At 47.9% G+C, this 10,413-nt stretch overlaps 1 protein-coding gene across 6 annotated transcripts in view; it reads left to right on the top strand.

The window, feature by feature from the left end:
- Positions 1-221: 221 nt before the first annotated feature.
- The window catches only part of STXBP6 (syntaxin binding protein 6), a 279,081-nt gene continuing 268,889 nt past the window's right edge, over positions 222-10,413 (top strand). For 2 of the 6 annotated variants that reach the window (XM_061394899.1, XM_061394895.1), the window contains exons 1-3: positions 458-523; positions 5,427-5,544; positions 6,244-6,330. The gene's annotated coding sequence lies outside the window, so the exon portion shown is untranslated. Of the gene's footprint in view, positions 524-5,426; positions 5,545-6,243; positions 6,331-10,413 lie in introns of all 6 variants that reach the window. The other 4 variants (XM_061394897.1, XM_061394898.1, XM_061394900.1 and 1 more) reach the window with 4 other exon arrangements.

Here is a 10,413-nt window from a genome sequence, read left to right as displayed (position 1 = left end):
CCACAAACTTCCCACAACCCGTGAAACTTGCAAGGCCCTCCAAACACCATTTCTGCCCCGCCCTTTGCGCCCGGGCCCCCTCCCTGCACCAGCCCCTCCCTCCCTCCCCCACCCTCGGCGCTCGGGAGCTCGGGGCGGGTCCCCGGCCCCCAGCTCAGCCTTCTGCCCCAGGGCCAGGGCGCTGGAGCTCGCCCACGGCCGCACTGGGCATGCTCAGAGGCGGCCGCGGGGGCAGCCTCGCTTCGCAGGCGCTCGCACTCAGCGGCGGGCGGGCTCGCGGCTGCAGCTGGAGCTCCAGCGCCCGGAGTTGGAGTTGCCGGGAGTTTCCCCTCCAACCCCTCCCTCCTCGCGCGCGGCAGCAGGAGCCGGCGCGGGAGGCGCGAGCGGCGGCCAGCCAGCACCCGAGCAGGCAGAGCTCGTCCGGAGCCCGGAGCCCCGTACGGGGCAGTTCCCGGGGAGGAGCCTCGCGGGCTGGGACGCGTGCGGCGCTCTGGCACTGCCTGGGCACAAACCGCGCTGCAAGGTAGGGCCGGGGCTTGGGGAGCCTGGCAGAGGCCAGGCCGGGGCTGGGGGGATGCGGCTGCAGCAGCCGTGGCTTTTGGGGCGCCCGGCGCGCTGTCTGATGCGTGTGGCCAGGTTAGGGACCCCGCTGCGGGGCGGCGGGAGTAGGCAGGCGCCCCAGGGAGATGCTTTCAAGTTGGCGGGCGGCGGGAGAGGGGGCTGCGTGCTGGGGTGCAGCTGCTTTGTGCTCGCCGAGCGGGACTCGGGTCCCTGGTTCCCTCCTCCCCCCCGCCCCTCAGCACCGCCAAACCTGGGACCCGGTGTGCGGGCAGGGCTGGGCAAGCCGCAGAGCGGAGCAGTTTGCTTCGAGAAAGTTGAGGAGAGAGCCCTTCTTTCCTCACTGTCCCCGCGGTAGCATGGTCCCGGGGGTGCCGCCCCGAAGCCCCCAGTGTGGAGGAGCTAAGTGGGGTCGCTGCGCTCCTGGGCTAAGTTCCTCCACCCCCGACTGAAACCCACGAATCACCCAGATTTTCGCTTTCCTGGCTAGCTTCTTATAGTAAAATCATTCCTGCCAAAACTGAGGTAGGCTGTTCGGAAGGGCATGGCTCTCTGCCTCCAAGACCCTTAGCGGGGCGACTCCCCCTCCTCAACCTTAGACGTGGCCAAGGGCGCTGGGTTCCCAGTGAGCGCTTATGGTGCGCACTGAATGGAGCCTCACACACATGGCGGGGAACGTGGCTTAAGGAGATGGCCCGATTTTTCCTCTAGCCTTTTCTTAGCTTTTGAACACTCCACCAACCCCACCCGGTTCATCTTAGCTGAGGACCGGACCTGGAGGGGAGGGCCAGGTGGAGAACGTGGGCTGACATGCTATCCTTAGGAGAGGATGCTTCGGTTGTATTTGGCTTGGGCTCCAGCCCCAAGGACTTTATAAGGAACCCACCCCTCTTTCAATGATTCTTCCTCAGGGACCTGGTGGGAAGGAATAAGGGTGGTGAGCCCCCAAGAATATCCGTTTCATCCTATCGTCTCCTAAAATTGCGTTCCAGGCGACCCCAGGACCCTGGAACTGGCCGTGCTATAGATTAGAACAATGTGGAGGATGCTGACGGTTTCTCCTAGCTCCACTCTTCTCACTTCTTGTTTTGAGTTTTGGGGTTTTGCCTGCACACGAGTCAGAGCTGCTCTGTCATAACCTGGGGGGTGGAGGAGCTTCAGCCTGGCAGTGAGCCGCTGTTCGCCTCCAAGGCTGCTAGTGGGAATTGGTCCAGAAATGATTATGCAGGCTAGAAATATGCCTCTTTTTTTCCTCTCTCTTTTGGCTGAACACCTTGGCTGTTGGGTTTGTGTGTTAAGTTCTTAAAGGAGAACCCACACACTGTTCAAGTCCCATGTTTTAGGGGTTCACCATTTCTCCTACAGGCTCTTCCCTTCGCTTTTTTCCTGATGTGGGGGTGGAGGAATCTGCTTTGGGGCAGATTGCCAAATGTGGAAATCACCTGGTGTTGGTACATGGGTTCTAGAAATAGATCTGAGGTCAAATTTTAGGTTTCCAGCCCGATTACCATGCAGACTGACAAAGTCACCGCAAACTTCAGTTTTCTCTTCGGTCAAGTGGGGATAATAGTGGCCTTCACTCCTTTCATTGCAGGTCATTGTGAGACTTGGGAATAATGGGCATAAAAAGTGCTAAGAAAACTTGAAAGCACCGTTTATGTCTTCCTGTGACTGGTCTCTTTACCTAGTGTTTTTGAATTAACTAATCCTTTTAAATAGGACAAGCCCCCACGACCTTCTGCCCTCACCCCTCCTAACCAAAAGGTTTGGTTTCTCAGGTCTTTGGAATCACTCTTTATCTTCTTTTTTTTCCCTCTCTTGCCTTAAATCCATCTCCCTTTTGATTTAAAGCGTCAATGTGCCAGTTCTCATATTTATCGGAAGGAAGCAGCATAGTGTAGATTAGGAGATGGGGGTGGTGGGGCTGCCTTATCAGTGTTCAGAGTCCTGGGCCCCAGAACTGGCATGTAAACCAGGCCCCAGTTTGAGAACCGAGGTTGATTCTGAAGGAGTCAGCAGACCCTGGGCTGGAGCTCTGACTTGGTCTCTTAACAGTGACCTTGAACTGAGGACTCAACCCCTGATCAGTGGCATCAGTCTATGAGATGGAGGGCCAGTGCTGATCAGAGGCAAAAACAGGTGAGATTGCCTCTCACTCAGTTAATAAGGGTTTAATCAGGTTCCTGACCCCTCCTCCCAGGTGTTTTGCATCTTCCGTCATCCTAGGGCACCGGTTCTCAAACAGGAGCACCCGAGTCCCCTGGAGGGCTTGTTAAGCCACTGCTCCTGGGCTGTGTTGCCGGAGCCTCTCTAGGTCTAGGGGAAGGGGAAGGGGAAGGGTTCATCTCAAAAGTTTGCATCTCTAACTAGTTCCAGATGATGCCAGTGCTGCTGTTCCAGGGGCCATGCAAGAGAGGTGAGGTTTGTTCTGAAACACCATTATTTTAATATGTCATATGTAGAGGCAGGATTTCTTTGGGGCATTTTGGGAACTTGCCTCAAGCATTTTCTACTTCAGATACCTGTGCCACTTCCCATTGTCCAGTTTTAGGTAAATCTGATCGCTCTTCAAATGAATGATTTTTACATAAAAAGACCCCTTCTTTTCATAATGTAAAATACTTAGCCTCTGGTTTCCAGGCCACTCTGGGATAGACTCATGTTGGTGACCTTGATATTGATAAATCCAGCAAATACCCGATTTCCTTTCTTTGGGGATCTCAGACATTTGTGGTGAGGAGGCTGCAAGAAGTTCTGGCAGCTTGAACCTGACGATTAGAGAACAGGTGAATCACTTATGAGCAAGATTAAAAAGAATTTTCTCTGTGGTGTCTTCTCTGAAGGGACAGCTTACCCAGGCCTTGGGGGGCAGGTGACAGATGTCCTGTGGTGGTCAGATCTGGTGAAGGCCTCCCATTTCTTCTGGAAGATGATGGTGCTGGTAGTAACTGAGGGAGACTACCTTTCACTGTCCGAGATTGGGGATGCCAGCTTTAAGGAGCAACGGTGCAGTATCAGTATTGCGCTGCGTGATTGAGCTGGTAATCCAGCACTATTTGGGCACTCCCCAATGTTAAACTCATCACCTCCTTTCCCATGCTATGGTCCTGGGCTGACATTTCGCCATGACTTATGGCCTAGGTTGTGCCCTTGAATTTTAGCTGCTTTGTGTCAGAGAGGCTTCGGGAATCTGCTGGAATCAGGGAGAGTCCTGAGATGACATTCAAGGGCAGGAATAAGGTTTGTGTCACACCCAAATGAACTGTGTGTCTGAGGGGGGTCAGCACTTGAACCACTTCTTACGTTGCGGTGCCAAATGGAGTCCCAGCTGACCGTCCGGCTTTATCTCAGCTTTCCATTTGTGCTTTGTTTTAGTTTTAACATGATTAGCACTAGAGAAACCTATCAGTAAATCAGAAACCTATTCAAAAACTCAAGTGTACCACTTAGTGCTTTAACAGAGAAAACTGCAAGGCCCATGCCTGTCTTCCTGACCATAATCAGCACTCAATAAAGACACAATCTTTAGCCTGTAATTCTTTAGATCCGCTAATTGCTAACATAAATGGTTTCTTCTACTTCACACGAGTAGGGAACATTTCTATTTTTCAAATTCTCTTCCATAACGTGATGTTTATATTTTGGGTGTTACCCCTACTTTTTGCTGGGAGGATTTCTTTTCAGTGTGGCGGAAGCTTCTTATCACTGTGGCTCACTTCTCTCAGCACATGACCACTTGATATCTTTGCACCCTAGTCCAAGCCTGCTGTGAGACCATCATTTTGATACTTGATTTCTTTTTGATCTCCAGGGCTGTTGTCACTGGGTCCTAGAGAGCCTGTGGTCTGTTCCTGGAAGGCTCTTCTCAACCATCCTGAAGGATGCTTTTAAACTGATACTCAAGATTGTTCCACACTAGTTCATTTCTAAGATCCAGGTTTTTTTTTTTTTTTTTTTTTTTCCTTTTCACGTTTCATCATTTTCCAATTTCAAAACTCCAGATGGGTCTGAAAAATTATAAAACACATTCAATATATGGTTTCTTTCTTCTCTTCCTGTAAGTTGGCATGTTAATAATGACTTCCAGTGAATGGCATCTCAAGACAATTTTGGTTCCTGACTAGGTAGAAAATGTGATTTCTGCTGTCCAGCTGATGAAATTGAGCAGCCATTGAATTAGTTCCACAATTCCCAGAGTATTTGGACGAAAAGACTGTTGGGTGGTGTTAATAGGTGGGTTTTTGTAAACGGCGAATCAATTTGGGTGGTTTTTCCCTCAGCAGAGGTTCTCAACATGTGTATCATTGTATCAAAGACTCTGAAAAGTACTACACTAAACCATATCACCGAGAAGGCAATGGCAACCCACTCCAGCACTCTTGCCTGGAAAATCCCATGGATGGAGGAGCCTGGTAGGCTGCAGTTCATGGGGTCACGAAGAGTCGGACACGACTGAGTGACTTCACTTTCACTTTTCACTTTCATGCATCGGAGAAGGAAATGGCAACCCACTCCAGTGTTCTTGCCTGGAGAATCCCAGGGACGGGGGAGCCTGGTGGGCTGCCGTCTATGGGGTTGCACAGAGTCGGACACAACAGAAGCGACTTAGCAGCAGCAACAAACCATATCAACATCAGAGAACTTGGTTCTATTTATCCAATGAGACTTTTCCCAGAGCATTTTTGAGGTTATGTGTGTATCCAGGACTCCTTTACTGCATCAGCACATCCCAGCAGTTCTAAAGCATTGTTTAACATCACTTGTGGGTGGGTGGTTTCACCTGGTCTATCCCTAAAATATCAGGGCATCAATAAATTATGGATATTAATTGGTGCATGAACTCTACAGATGATTCCTGTTTATTTCAGAGTAGAAAGAAGCTATTTTAGCTGTGGTGGCTGAAGAAGCTTCTATGGAGGGGCTCGACTGTGAAACTGCTGGCACTGAAGGGTAGCACTTTTATGAAGAGGAGAGGCAGCATTTTAGGTTGGTGATGTCAGGGAGTAGGGGGTGAAATTGTACTTGTGCCTGCATGTAAATAGTTTTCAGAGAACATAAGAACTCTTAAGGGCTGTGCCTAGCCCAGAGTGAGACCGCTGGAACCTGTGGCGGAGCTCAAAGAATCTGTCAAGTTCTTTCTTGATTCTGTAAGTTCACTGAGGTAGCAGATGAGTTCTTGTGACCACAGGCAAGCTTGTTGTGGGTAAAGCAGAAGGGTCTAGCACTCATGTTGAAAGCTAGTGGGGGTTCATAGGACAGAAAGGGAGAGAGAAAGTGTTCCTAGGCTTTCTGAGAATGGTGGTTCAAGATGCAGAGGGAGTAATTCAAATATAAATCCAACTGAAGAGGGAGTCTTGACTGGAGCTTCAAAAATAAGCAAGAAGAAAGAGCTCTTACAACTCAGTAAGAAGGCAAATGTTGTTTATTCACTATGTCTGACTCTCTTGCGACTCCATGGACTGTAGCCCACTAGGTTGCTTTGTCTGTGGAATTTCCCATGCAAGGATGCTGGAGTGGGTTGCCATTTCCTCTTCCAGGGGATCTTCCTGACCCAGGGATTGAACGTGCGTCTCCTGCGTTGGCACGCAGATTCTTTACCAGTGAGCTACCAAAGAAGCCAGAAAGGCAAATAACCCAATTTAGAAAGGGGCAAAGGATTTAAATATTCTTTTTTTTTCCCCTCAGGTACAATATACAAATGGCCAATAAGGAGAAGAAAAGATGCTCAACATTATTAGTCATTGGGGAAATACAAATTGAAACCTCAGAGAGGTACCACTTCACACCCATTAGGATGGCTATGATCAAAAAGATGTATAATAACAAGTATTGGTTAAGGATATGGAGAAATCAGAACCCTCCCACATTACATTGTTGATGGGAATGGAAAATAGTGCAACTGCTTTGGAAAACAGGCAGCTCCTCAAAATGTTAAACATCCGGGTATCTCATGGCCAGTTCTCCTCCTTGGTATATTCCCAAGAGAATAGAAAACATGTTCATGCAGACATTTGCACACAAATGTTCATGATAGCAATATTCATAATAGCCCCAAAGTGGAAACAAACCAGATGTCCACCAACTGATAAATGAATGAACAAAATCCAAATGATGGCATACTATTCATCTATAAACAGAATGAAATTTGATTTATGCTTCAACACAGATGAACCTCGAAGGCATGCTATATGAAAAAAGCCAGACACAAAAGGCTGCATATTGTTTGATGTCATTATTAAATGTCCAGAAGAGGCAAATCCAAAGTGATAAAAAGTTACCTTAGTGGCTGCCAGGGGCTGGGAGTGGCTGTTGATGGGCATGGAATTTCTTTTGGGAGTGATGAAAATATTCTGGGATGATTGGACAACTTTGAATACATTAAAACTACTGAATTGTATTCTTTAAAAGGGTAAATTTTGCAGTGTGTAAATATCTCAAGAAAAAAAAAAAGCAAGAATGCCACTGTGGGTAAAGTAAAAGGAGAATAATAAGAAAAAGGTGGTGAGAGAGATGCAGGAATAGGCTATCAGTTTCGGGCCAGGTTTTCTGCTCTTGGAAAAAATAAGAGATAACTAGATAACTCCTTTCCGGAGAAGGCAATGGCACCCCACTTCAGTACTCTTGCCTGGAAAATCCCATGGACGGAGCAGCCTGGTAGGCTGCAGTCCATGGGGTCGCTAAGAGTCGGACACGACTGAGCAACTTCACTTTCACTTTTCATTTTCATGCATCGGAGAAGGAAATGGCAACCCACTCCAGTGTTCTTGCCTGGAGAATCCCAGGGACGGGGGAGCCTGGTGGGCTGCCGTCTATGGGGTCGCACAGAGTCGGACACGACTGAAGCGACTTAGCAGCAGCAGATAACTCCTTTCTCTTTGTTTGTCTTTGAATCTTCTGGGATTTTTCTGTTATTCTTTCATCCCAGAGTCCTTCCTCTGAATTAAAAGGTTGCATTCCAAGTTGTTCCTGAGTCAGTGGGATGGTTTTCATGGCTAATTCCCTGTGATCTTTAGATAGGAGTGTGTTTGTGGCGACAAAGAAGACTAAGTCCATGTTTAGGCTTTTTTGTCGAGATCCACTGGAAAACAATGGACAGGTCCAACCGGGCAGCTTATGTTTATCTTCTCCCTTAAGACTGGACTGTGATAAATGTTTTAGCATCATCTTCTAAGTGGTTGTGGAACTGTGTCAAGACTACCCTTTAAAAAAGAAATCTATGTATTAAACAGGGTTCATGTGGTACTTAGCACTGTAACTAAAAAGGGGGTCCAGTTGCTTGCTGCTCAAAAGCCAGTAAAGAGGCAAGGTTGGTAGAAAGGAAAGTTTGCCTCATGTTTGATGATGGCAACCTGGAGTGGGGTGAGGCAGTAGCAGGGAGGGAGACCAGCTGCTGAAACCAGTGGGCTAGAGCTTTTATAGGCTGAGGGAGGGGGCTACATGCAGGAACCGCACAGTCAGCTCTGACAGTCGTCTTGAAATTGTCATCGGTGGTCTGACCAGCATCATCTTGATTGTTTAAAGTACAGTTAATCTTTAGTTTGGAGAAAGAAATGGCAACCCACTCCAGTGTTCTTGCCTGGAGAATCCCGGGGACTGCATAGCCTGGTGGGCTGCTGTCTATGGGGTCGCACAGAGTCGGACACAACTGAAGCGACTCAGCAGCAGCAATCTTTAGTTACAGGGTCTGTTTACATTTCTTGAGGCCAGTTCTTGGAATTGTGGCAGTGCATGTATGGATGTGAGAGTTGGAGAAAGAATTGATGCTTCTGAACTGTGGTGTTGGAGAAGACTCTTGAGAGTCCCTTGGACTGCAAGGAGATCCAACTGGTCCATCCTAAAGGAAATCAGTCCTGAATGTTCATTGGAAGGACTGATGTTGAAGCTGAAACTCCAATACTTTGGCCACCTGATGCGAAGAGCTGATTCATTTAAAAAGACCCTGATGCTGGGAAAGATTGAAGGGGGGAGGAGAAGGGGATGACAGAGGATGAAATGGTTGGATGGCATCACCGACTCAGTGGATATGAGTTTGGGTAAACTCCGGGTGTTGGTGATGGACAGGGAGGCCCGGCATGCTAAGGTTCATGGAATCTTAAAGAGTCGGACATGACTGAGCAACTGAACTGAACTGATGTCATGGCTACAGTCTGATCATCATGTACTTAACTTCTTCCACCTGGTGGCGGTTTCAGTATCTATATGACAGCCCCCAGGATATGGCTCAGAATATTGTCTATAGCCGTTGAGAAGGAACTAAAGGTCCTTGCCTAGCTTAATGACTATTATTATTTGGTCTCCTCTGATTGTTTTCCTTTGTTTCTGCGTGTTCTCATTGCTCTGATTAAGCTTATTCTTTGGCTAAAGTTTTTTCACAGGCAGAGGACAAGGGGGGCAAGAACCATAGGGTCCTGCTCCATTTCAGCACTACACAAGCACCAGTGTATTTGGGTCCAAGAGTTGTGATGCAGCGGAACATTGTCGCCTCTGATAGAGACTGTTTCTCACCTCTTTAACCTACTGTGGTGTAGCTTACCTGCACTTCTCCAGCTCATGGACAAGGAGCACCCGGGGATCTTGTTAAGATTCTGATTCGGTAGGGGTTGGGGTCAGGGATTCTGCACTTAAACTCCCACTGATGCAGATGCTGCTGGTCCGTGGACCACTGTGAGTCGAAGCTGATACAGCATGAAGATGGCATCGGAGTGGGACAGAGCTGAACGTGAAGTGTGGCTCCACCATTAATTTGCTGTGGGAACTTGGGCAAGGTAATTAACATCTGAGCCACAGCTTTCTTACCTGTAAGATCAGAGCGAGACCTAGCTCGTAGAAAAGTAACTGACATGCAGCTAGAATGTTAAATGTTCGTTGCCTTCTCCTTCCCATAAGGGCTAAGGTACCCATGATTGGGACTAAGGAAAAATTATATGCAAGAAAGCCAAGGGCTTCTAAGACCAGCACACCAAGGAACCTTAATAGCAACTGAGCGGCCCAGTGTGCCCGAAGAGGTTTTGGATTTGTGTGGGTGAGGGCGGGGTGGCAGAGATAGGCTGTAGGGGAATGGGGTATGAATCTAGTCCTCAGAACAACATTAAATTGCTTATTAAGTTTATCAGATTACTGTGGTTTTGGTAAAGTCAGTGTGTTGGTCTCAGTTGAGTCTGGCTGACTTTCAGTCAAGGTGTTGGGTCTTGACTCTGCGTTCATAGAATTGGTGGGTTTTTTTTTTTTTTTTTTTTTCCAGAAGAGCACTCCTGAGCGGCTCAGGGGTGCTCAGTTTCGTTGGTGTGGTTGTCTCAGCCCATCCTTCCCTCGTCTCATTCACTGATGTTCATCGTTCATGTAGATGGGAGGAAATGAGGGGACCTAAAGTGTACACCCCTGTTGAGGTTCATTCACAGTAGGAGCGAACATTTCGGGGACCAGGTTGAAAATATTTGCTCTGTTGTTGGTTTAACAGTCTTATGGACTCTGTGGGAGAGGGAGAGGGTGGGAAGATTTGGGAGAATGACATTGAAACATGTAAAATATCATGTAAGAAACGAGTTGCCAGTCCAGGTTCGATACACAATACTGGATGCTTGGGGCTAGTGCACTGGGACGACCCAGAGGGATGGTATGGGGAGGGAGGAGGGAGGAGGGTTCAGGATGGGGAACACATGTATACCTGTGGCGGATTCATTTTGATATTTGGCAAAACTAATACAATTATGTAAAGTTTAAAAATAAAATAAAATTTAAAAAAAATTACAAAAAAAAAAAGGAAATTCTGAGCATTTCATTAGTTTATCTTCTGTGAATCTCTTAAACTCTGGGAAGGTTCAGTTGAATTAAGTAAATGGGGAACAACCGAAGAGG

Source organism: Bos javanicus, chromosome 21, assembly GCF_032452875.1.
Source record: "Bos javanicus breed banteng chromosome 21, ARS-OSU_banteng_1.0, whole genome shotgun sequence".
NCBI classification, from domain to species: domain Eukaryota; kingdom Metazoa; phylum Chordata; class Mammalia; order Artiodactyla; family Bovidae; genus Bos; species Bos javanicus.
Note: the sequence above shows the minus strand (reverse complement) of the source record. Positions and strands in the feature narration are given on the sequence as shown.